Genomic DNA, 10,905 nt, shown 5'->3' with positions numbered 1-10,905 from the left:
GCAAATGAAAAAGAGACATGCTGTATGGACAGATAAAACGGTGCTGGGGATTTTTTAATTAAATGCTGGGAAAAAAGCAGGGTGAAATGACAACACTAGGAAAAAATAAAGAGAAATGTCATCGTTCTCTTTAAGGCCTTTGCTGTTGGTCTGTAAATGCAGACTTTTATAATGGTATGAAATGTCGCAGGATAAATTATGTTATGACCAAGTGGGGTTTGCTTCTCTTGATATCTAGGACACGTGTTATGTTAAATCGATGCAGAAAAGGTACAGATTGCTGCATAAATTCACCAGAATGCAGGAAAATTACGTGCTGGATGCTGAGAATTTCCCAGGAGAGGACACCCACACCTCTGCTCAATGCGTCTCTCCTAATGTTTAAATGAAATGTGACAGGAGGTAATCCAATCTAACAGTAACAGTAGCAGTTACCATCACCATCCCTGACCCCAGATTCATCCACCATCTGACTTTGCAAAACTAAAACCAACCCATAAATCGCTTGTTGAAATATTAGTTATCATCAAGCCGACTAATAACGTCTTCACCCCCTGACTCGGCCAAAGGTTTGTGTCCTCACAGACTGGGATGCCTTTATTCCCAGCAGCATTCCACTGCAGCAGGCCTTGGCCCTGACAGAGCAGTCTGTGATGGCTATGTTCATTGTTCATGCGCTCAATAGGCAGCACATGGCGTGGGCCGCAGTCAGTGGGGCTAAATTTGTGCCTCTCTGCTCATTCCGGGGATATTTGCGACTTGCTCCTTGTTGACTCGTTGCGCTCCTTGCTGACAACGGGTCTCTGTGTGTGTCACAAACGGCTAAATCCAGCCAGCTGTATGCAATTAGGATGGGCATGGTGCAGCGCTCCTCTGTGAATCATCAAGTGGCGGTGATGGACTGATTTATGGTCAGCCAAAAAAATTTGTGTGACACATCGTCATAAATTAACCTATTGCCACTTCATTATCACATATCTCTAAGGGGCGAATAAAACCTTGCATCGATGCCACTATATTCCGAATAATCAAGAGTATATACATTTTTAATATTATCTAATAAATCATGGCTCAGAGGAGGTTGGATTTGAGTGGAATTAAAGTGTTAGAACTAATCTGGATTAATTCAGTGTGTGGCAGAATAAGCTGTAATATGTTTTTATCAAATGTCTTTTAATGTTTTCATCTTGTCGACTGCAGGCTACTTTGACAGACAGACGGGCACTGGTTCATAAATCAGTGGCCACATCTTTTCCCCCAGGGAGATTCACTGTTGTTTCCTAGGTAACAGGCGCCCCCCGTCCCCCCCTCCCACCCCTACCCTTGGTTTCTCTGGACTGTACCACCTCCACTGTAGGGTGGGAATTGCCTTGTTTGTCGAATAGAAGTGGATTTTCACGTGAAAACTGACAAAACGCAACGCGGCGTCATCATTCAACCGCGTTTTGTTTTATTTCTTAGCTAAGAATTACCCAGAGCAGCCGATAATAAACGCGTTATTACTGTTTAGACCGCCGTAGTAACCCCCCCGGAGAAGCGCACTCAACATTTCCTCGAACTGTCAAAATCGCTTGTTGCTTCCTATCCTAGCCTTAAAAGTAGTTAGCGAGCTAGCGTGTAGCGAGTGATAGCGTACTTTCACTGAAATCTGTTTCTAAACGCGGAAAAGTTTGCTGCCGGTGAGAAATAGTGACGGGTGTCAGTCGGAGAGCGTTTCTGCCGTCCTGTGCCGAACCGCGAGTCCCGCTCCAGCCGAAATAGCGCTCTCGGGGAAGCTTTGGTGGCGGCTGAAGTGCAGCTGGATGTGACAGGTTCGTCATCAGGTAAGCTGCAGGTAACGTTAGCTTAGCAGGTAACGTTAGCATCCTGTAGCACTTCTTTACCCAGTTGTTATGGCGTTGTGGCGGATGTAGGGAGTCCTTTGGCAGCAGGGGTGGCTAAAATTGCTCCTAATGATGCTACCCCAGTCTCACAAACATGATTCGTGCCTGGCTGGGTCGCCATGCTAGCTCCCAATCACTGCCCGGATGGCTAATGAAAACAAGTGCTTCACAAAAACAAAGATTAACATCAGCATACATTACGAGGTCCTCGTGTATCTCCTCTTGTCTGGTTGCTTTCTAGGACATATTACTCGCTGTTATGAAGTGGCTCATGACCTGGTGAAATCTTCTGGGGATAGGTTTGGTAATAACACATATATTAGTAATTCCACATGTGGTTTGTTTAAGCCATGATGTGGCATCATTGTCATTAAGTGCGTGCACATCCCCTCCCCCCTAGGTACTGCATGCCATTACTTTCAAATGCAAATTTTAAAAACACAATAAATTAAATGTTACCTTAATCAATGGATTGTTGGGTTTAATTGCAGCGTACAAGACAAAATAAAGCAGCTCTAATGAGACATAATTGGAGGCACATTTTAATCTACAGCATTCTCTCCTAAGCAAGAGCCATTACACCTTGGTGAGGTTAATAAGTTTTGATCAGGCTCTCTACTAGGTCATGTACAATAATTGGTCCTTCTGAAAATGCAAAATAGCTACATCAGAATAGAATTGTACCAGTAGAAGACAAGCAGCAGACCTAGTTTTCAAATGGAGTATCAATGTAATAACGTAAAGTGCACCTGGGCTCGCCATTTGTATGGAATATATTGTGTAATTAAGCAGTGATACACTTGAGTAAGACATAATACTCCATGGCATGCTGTGATTGCTAGAAAATGGGCTTTGTATAATCAGAAATGTAACGTTTGGGCAATAATACTGATCGTGTTAGCATCACATTGACCTACAGTAAATAACTTGTGTTTGAATGGATTAATTTAAATGACTTTTTTTTTTATCATTGCATTTGAAGAACGTCCCGCATTGACCTTGCTCCCAAATACACTTGCTTGGGCATTAAGCACTTGTTTATTCCATATAATCATGTGGACTGGGTGTGTGACAGACTTACCAGAATGGGCTTCAAGCGGAAGGAAGCACAACTATTTGCTGCTTGATATTTGATTACGGCTAATAATAGAAAAAGACAGCTGCCTTTTCATTGATCTGTCTTCAGTGCCCTATTTCTGAGCCCTGTTTTTTTTTTTCCCTCTCTGTCGCGTGTAGCTATCCAGTAGTAATCGCACGAAATACACCGCACGGAATTCAAACAGATTTAACCCTTCAAGTCTTCATTTTCGGTAATTAGCCATTCTTCCAGATTACGCCTTTTGTGTTTGAAAATGAAGCCGCTTTGGGCCACAGAATGCTAAATCTGGTTGTGTGAGAGTGAGCCAAACCGTTTGGGGTCAGACAGGACAGGGATAATAAGAGGGGAGGGGATACCATGTGGGAAGGAAGTAGCTCAGCTTGTTTGTCTGCCAGGCTTTTGTTTGTTTTCCTGTCGGACAAATCTATTTAGGAGGTAGACTATCTGAGGTCTGCCAGTGGAAATTAGCAACAAGCAGGTCTTGTTATACAGTTATTGACAGTTATTCAGTAATGCGGTTATTGAGAAGTTGATTGCAGCCAAATGAGAGATTGATAAGCTTCATCTATCAGCACCAATGGAGCCTGCTGTTGTTGTGGATATTGAGTGTTTTTTTTTTAAATTTTGCAAGTCAAGTTTCATCCTGCTGTGATATAGTTGTTGCCGTCTGGGAGCATTCCTGCTCATTTAATCTCTTGCATCTCTGTACATGATACAGCGGAGTGAGACTACATTCACTGAAGGTGTAAGGTGACACTTTTGCTTTTCACAATGGCTGATATTCCCCGCCTCCCTCTTCATGCCTCGTGCAATGGCAGAGTGCTTGTCTGTGTTATTTCCCTACAGGTGCCCTGATGCCTTAGGATGACGTCAGTGTTCATGCTGAGGTAGACACTTTTTCATGCTGGAGAGATTAATCCCCCCTCCAACCCCCATCTCCCCCAAAAACATTTGACAAATGTTTTGCCGGTGGAGCATCAGATTATATATGGCGATCAAAGCATAATCAGACAGTAAATAGGTTTGTTTATCGTGGAACTGCAAAGCGTGTTTATCCTCATTGATGTCAACGAAACACCCAGGCTGCCGCGTCATTCACAACCTTTGTATGAGACAGAGGCAGAGTGTGAGAGAAAGAGGGAGACAGACAGAGAGAGAGACAGACGGTACAGCTGTTCTATTGAATCTGGATCGAAAAGTCATGAAGCTGGATCTCTGACTCATCAGTTCTGTGACGCTCCGGTTTCACGGCTCATATGATGCCAGCCAGCATGTCATCAGCCGGGTGGAGGGGAGAGGACGGGCAGCTGGGGGGAGGAGACAAACCAAGACCTCTCAATCCTAGCCACCACCATTTTTATTTTTTTTTCACGTCTCAAGCAAATTCTGATGCAATAACAATAACAGAAATGTTCCACTACTGTGTAATTTTCCAGTCCAGTAAACTAAGGAATTGGATTGAAATAGAGCTTGAAAGATAGCTTTTGGAATCGTGGTAAAACATACAGGTGAGGGATGAAGAGGGGAGGAAGAGAAAAGAGATGAGTAAGAGAAGAGGAGGAGGAGGAGGAGGAGAGGGGTGTCTGGATGGTGGTGGTGGATGAGTTTAGAGGACGGATGCTGAGGGGAGGTAGAGGAGAATCGGGAGGGGGAGGAGGTGTAGGGCTCCTGTTTCCTGGGGGGATGGTGTTAAATGTGATGATAGAACATAGACAAGGACAGAGCTGATATTTAGTATGCAACTGCAGCAACACTTCGCTCTGTTGGACGGCAAATCCGTCTAGACTTTATATTCTCGGGCTTGTTTTCTATTAAAAACAGTGCATGTGGTGAGGACTTGAATTTTAATGTAATCAAATTCACCAGGATAAGCACGGAAAGAGATTAAATAATGTGATAGCTAGTTGAGCAGAGCATGAAATTGGGGAAATACCTTTTAAGATCAGCATTCAGGGGTTGTTACTGTAAGCGCAGTTTTCGCCCCATCACTTAGTCGACTCTCTTCCAATGGAGAGGCACAGAAAGCTGTGATTCAAAGTAGCCGTCTTCTCATTGGCTGGGGCTGTTAAGAGGCAGGGCCCTGCCACAGGCGAGTGGGCAGGAAGGGGCTGGCTTTAGGGGTGTGTGGGGGGGGTTGGCTGGAAGTGTTTCAGCCAGATAGTTGGAGTAGACACTCTTCTGCTTCCTGCCTGCCTGCCTGCCTCGCTCGCTTGCTCTGTGGCTGAGAGAGACATTGAGAGAAAATCCCTGTCTAGGCATGGACCTCCGGCTGCAGCACTCGGCAGCTCGCGAGGAATGACAACAGTTCACATGGTCATTAACTCCAGTCGCTGAGGCTGAAGGGAGAGCTGCACTGTAGCTCAGTGTCACAGAAGCACCGGGTGCCTCCTGTGCTTGGGACAACTGACAGACAGAGGCACACAGCAGAGCTACCGGACCCAGTGAAACGAGGTGGGAAAGAACCGTCATATTGGCTGGCTTTTTCTCTTTCTTTTTTTTTTTTAAAGATTTTTTTTTCAGGAGTTTTGCTGCAGTGTGCTGCATACCAGTCTGGGTGGGGAGGGACCAGAGGGAATGTTTTATCTGTGTGAGAGAAAGAGTGTGTGGCTCAAAACGAGGAAAAGGCGAAGTGGAAGGAAATATGGACAGAGTGGGATAACTGCAGAGGAGCACTGGGAGCTTGCAGCCACGCAGTCCTCATTGCAGTTTCCAGTCCGGTAATGGACTTTCTGTTTCGAGTCCTGAGGGAGAGGCATTATCACAGCAGCTGACTTGCCCCTTCCTCAGTACAAATGTCAGGAGCTTCTTTTTTTGCCACATGGGCTACATATTTTTCACTGTCTAGAGAAAAACTCGCGTGGCATCTACCCCGTCACTGCTCGCTTTGTGTGGCTTTTCGAAAGTTTCCCCTTTTTAACTCTTGACGCGCAAATTTTCCAAATAACAACGGCTAGCTACATGCGGAGGTTATTTGTACAGAACGGGGTCTGATGTTTCTACGCTCCTCACGTATGTGGACACAAATAGCTGATGGCCTGAATGAGCTGGAACTTCACAGTTCTAATAAGGCCCATATCCTAGTTAACCCTTGAGTTAGATGGGGCATAGTTGACGTGTCCCCAGCTTTCCGCTGTCTGTCTAGATTTAGCTTTGCACCGGGGCCTGGTGCGGTCAAGCAGTGGACATCATCGCCTGCATGGAAAAGGCCAGAGCGGTGTCATACGTCTGGCTGTAGATCAAGGGGAAGTGGGTGTTTTCTAAAATGGAACATCAGTCCAGCCCTTCCTGTTGAGAAAAGAATAGGCCTAAATGTCAAACAAGCACAGGATTCTTACTGCCAGACTTTGGACAATTCACTCTCATGTAAATTGTACCTCGAGGTGGTATTAAAAGGATTTCGTGCTTTGGAGGTTTTTACAGACATCCTCTGCATGAAAGAGCTAGTGTGATTGCTCTGTGACACAAGGGTGAGTTTGCTGAATCATTCGGCTCTTATGTTTTCAAGTGCTGTAGTTTGAAGGCTCAAGATTTTTGATTTATTTGATGTTTTATACCTAATATCTCAATGCACAAGAGCTTCAATCTAATCTAATATCCTCTGCGCTTGATGCCATGATACAGTGGAACTTGTGAAAACAGTTTTGCAGCTTTCAACGCAGCCTTGCATTCAGTAGGTTTGGATGTCTTGTTTATCACTATATTTATTGGAATGGCGCATTTCACCTCTGGCTGCGTTGTAATTAGTTGATGACTTGCCTGTGGTTAACCAGGGAGCAGACAGGTTCACCTAAACAGGAAAACAAATCCATCCAGAGTGCAGGGGTTGATGTCAATGAGATATACCGAAACTTTCACATGCTTTAATTAAATAATTATGGAAAAGAAACATAGCAAATACATTTTGTGCGATGAAACAAATGAGGTGATGAAAGCTTGGTCCCATATCATAATCAGGGCTATTCGGGTCACTGTGGTTTAGCTAAGGCTATTATGATATGGGGCACGCATACCTGCTGACTCTGAGAAATGCTTCTTGTGTATGTATCAGTAGCTTAGTCCTGGTATAGCCTCTGCTGAGCTCACTCACCCATCCTTATCTCTAATGGTACTTGATGATGCTGAACTCAAGGATCCATAGCTTATGCCAAAGACAATTTCATAAGCATCGCAGCTTCTATAGTATTAAATACGAATTAGGCTACAGGCTATATGGCCCTGCCCTGATCCTCTCTGGAAGATGCAAAGGAACATTTTGCAAGCTGGTGATGTCATCCTGAAAGCCAGGTTTGTTAGGGATGGAGAGCATTTTGATAAAGCCTTAACTATAAGGCACACTCATTTTCCATGAGTCACTGGAAACGGAACATTTTCCTATTTCCCCTCTACAATGAGGCCCTCTCTCCACAGCCTTGAAAAACATTGACCACTTGTTCCTCTTGGCCATGCAAATGACCATACAACTGTGGCTTGCCAGCATAAAATGGTAATAAATGGAAATGAAGCCACTCAGGTACCCGACTCGTGCGTGTGTCCGTCACAGTCATTTGTATTTTTTTTTTAACTTTATTTTGCTGGCAACACCTGGCCGATGCCACGGTAAACGTTGTCACAAGCTTACGACCAACAGAAAGCAGGTAGCTTATCGTCTCTGCTGAACAAATACAAGCAGCCAAGATAAACTGCGCCGCACAGCCAGAGCGCACAGATACCAGACTAATGGGTTACATACGTGGTATTCAGAGGTCAAGCCAATGACTTTCACTCGAGACACCCCAGTCCCGCTGACTCTCATTCAATTAAGCAGACTGACCAAGATAATGCCCCTGCCAGCTGGCCTTCGTAAGCGTCAGTAATCCATAAAGTCTAGTACTGTGGTGCTTTTCTTCACATCTCTATCCTGCTTTATCAGGTCATCCTGTCTGTCCACTGTTTGTACAGGACACAAAGGGGACAAAGTCTTTTTGCACGATCTCGGGACCTGAAGATTAATAGGATAATGTGCAGAATGTTTTGGTTGTATTTAAAATGTGTGCCCTGCCTAGCTCGTACTGGATAGATGAGATTATTAGTAGGAAAGTGACGAAGAAGTGGACAGCCATGCTATAGGTATGGGAGTTATGGCATCCATTTCATTAGAGCGACACTGAAAAATAAAGTAATTCTATGATGTGAGGGTCAGATTTTGAGACAAGTTCTTCACTCAGACTCTATTTCAGTAGAATGTGAAGGTAGCCATGCATTTCTTTGCTCATGGAAGGATGCAAACCTGCAGAAACAGAGTCTGGCTCAGCCTTGAGGACTGAAATGTACCACAATAAAATCTTTAATTTCGACCTATTTTTATGAAGGAGCAGGAGAAAAAAAAGTTTTATTTGAATTTAACCACTTTGGCCTATCTATCAAGGTGCAGTGGTAATACTTTTAACACAACAATGACAGAAAATACAGACAAATAGTTACATTTACATACATAAAACCGAGACAAGGATAAAGGAATGATTTCACTTTGACGTACAGTGAATAAGGAAAGCAAGTTAATGCTGCTGGGAGTGCAACGCTTAGACAGAGGTGGTGGTAGGGGGGCATGGAGTTGGTCGATTTTTTTTTGCCCTGAAGCACGTCTTGCAGGGGTCTGTCGACTAGCATGCCTCGGGAGACCTTTACAGGAGCCAAGAGAGGAACCAAGGGCGAAGGGCTCCATTATCAAGGAATATGATGCTGCTTATGAGCGAAGAAGGGGGCATGCTTTGGGTTTCTGCATGCAGCTGACTTGTGCTTTCCTGGCAGTTTACATCCAATGCATTTAAGGGAAACATTCCATCCAACGCTACTGATGAAGTGTCTATTGCCAGTGCATATCATATTATTATTTTAGTCTACAGAAGGGCTTATCTCTGACGTTTGAGTAGACTCTTATGCAAATTTGTAGCTTGAGATGGTTTTTAAAAGGATTTAGTGCCTGGTTGGACATCGAGCTGTATGAAGGAGCACTCAAAACACGCCGTGTGGTTGTTCCCTACCACTCAGTGTATACTAAGCCACGCTGCATGTAAATGTAATGCACTGGCATTGTCTGAACTAGCCATATGTCCAAGCATATGTCCAGCCAGCCTAAACTAAAACTGCATGCACTGCAGCTGACTTCAGCTTGAGTCTTCCTAAGTAGTCATTATTGCAAAGCACTTTTCTCCTACTCTGTGTTTGAGTTACCATAGCTCTTAGGATGGGATGTTATTATATGACAGAGGTAAATGTTTTTTTCTCCAGGACGACCGTTTTCTTTCCAGCGGGGCTTTGCAATGTCTCAAGGCTGTAACAGAGCTCAGTAGGACTGCTAAGAAAGTCCAGCTTTAGCTTGAATGGCATTGCAGCTTTATTATACTGTTTGATATCCAGTTTTTAAAAAAAGCTAGTTTGATGGAGCACATGTGCAATTTGTTCTAAACGTTACTGCTACGGCTGCATTTGTTGACAGTTTTCTATATTAATTTAACTATGAGGACTGATGTCGCCCAGCTACCAAACATTTTCTTTACTGTTTTTTCATAATAATTGATTCAAGCCTAGTTTATGTGCAGATTTTGTGCATCAAAGGAAAAGTACAGCGCCTAAATAGCGCTTAAATTCCTTCAGGATACAGACTATACCGTATGGGAACAAACATGTGGTCTTGTTCCAGCATGTTTTTTTTTTTATCTGACTTACACCCACATAAGGGTCCTTTTGATCTGCAGTGTTCACCATTTGTTTTGAATATCTTTCGTGGCAAACATTGTGTGAACGTTGCCTGTTGAGTCCCCTGTGAACTCCTCAGATGACCCCGACCAACTATTATCCACACTGTCAGTCTGTTTGATTTTTATAAAAGCTCTCAGCGCTTGTAAACCCCCGTGTTCTTTATGCAAATACAAAATAGAAAAATGATGGATGATTGTGTTTCCCGACCATTTTAGCACGACTCGCTCGTCATTTGAGGCCGGTCGCTTTACACAGAAATGGCGCCGTCGTCCCTTCGCACACTCTGACAAAGTAGGTTAGCTTGATCACAGACTTCTTATGGCTTCTAAAAATAAGAAGGGATTAATTGTTAAAGGTCAGATCTGACATGATTCTTACCTGACTGTCTCTTCTGCAGCGATTTGTTCTCTCCCTAGGGAGATGATGTGAAATTAAATCCTGCCTTGGAGAGTGGAGCTCGGGCGTCAGTACGATCGGGCGAGGAAGCTTCTGATCTCATTTCACATGATCAGCACTAAAGTGGGACAATATGATTAGCTAGACAATGGTCTAAATTCATAGGCTAGAAACAGTATAGGGTTGGCGGGTGATTTCAAGGGGAAGCATCTTTCTGCCATTAGTTGTCCGAGAAAAAATTGACCCATCAGTGTGACCGAGAAAAAGCATCCATCTGATAAGTCATTTAAACGTCTGGTTACATGGTCTTATCTGTAAACTGTTTCAGAGATTCTTGCTTTGATATTTCAGACTTCAAAGAAAACTACAAACAGAATTCAGAGGACTCTAGTTAGAGAGGCCAAGTGCATCTAACAGGCCAAGACAAAGGATGATGTACAATTCTGAGCTCAGTTCTGATAACACCTGAGGGACTGTACATCTGTCTGGAAACTGTTTATGTGGGAAGGGGCTTCTTAAAACAGTAGCACATAGGGGTGTACAAGTCTCAACTTGCCTTCATTAACAAGTGGAGCTTGCCATATGCTTTGGGAGGTTGGTGAAGATGCTGTTCTCATGATATATAACCTTTTCTGTGTGTGTGTTTCTTGTCTTGTCTGTTTTCCGTAGATAGGTTTGTATGTATGAAACAGTAAAAGGGTGATCTTTAAACCAGAGCTCTAGATTTTTACAACTCTCTTCTCTCTCCTCCCTCGGTCTGATGTCCTCAACCCCTTTTCCCGCCCCCAG

The 10,905-nt window shown here is 43.9% G+C and overlaps 1 protein-coding gene across 12 annotated transcripts in view; it reads left to right on the top strand.

Annotated features, from left to right (window-relative positions):
* Nucleotides 1-1,535: 1,535 nt before the first annotated feature.
* The window catches only part of mbnl2 (muscleblind-like splicing regulator 2), a 54,086-nt gene continuing 44,716 nt past the window's right edge, over nt 1,536-10,905 (top strand). For 10 of the 12 annotated variants that reach the window (XM_008281902.1, XM_008281900.1, XM_008281896.1 and 7 more), the window contains exon 1: nt 5,427-5,433. The gene's annotated coding sequence lies outside the window, so the exon portion shown is untranslated. Of the gene's footprint in view, nt 1,824-5,426; nt 5,434-10,905 lie in introns of those variants that run through there. The other 2 variants (XM_008281898.1, XM_008281897.1) reach the window with 2 other exon arrangements.

The sequence above is a fragment of the Stegastes partitus genome, unplaced genomic scaffold, assembly GCF_000690725.1.
Source record: "Stegastes partitus isolate 25-593 unplaced genomic scaffold, Stegastes_partitus-1.0.2 Scaffold250, whole genome shotgun sequence".
Classification (NCBI taxonomy): Eukaryota; Metazoa; Chordata; class Actinopteri; family Pomacentridae; genus Stegastes; species Stegastes partitus.
The sequence above is the reverse complement of the archived record's forward strand: the minus strand, read 5'-3'. Positions and strand labels throughout refer to the sequence as shown.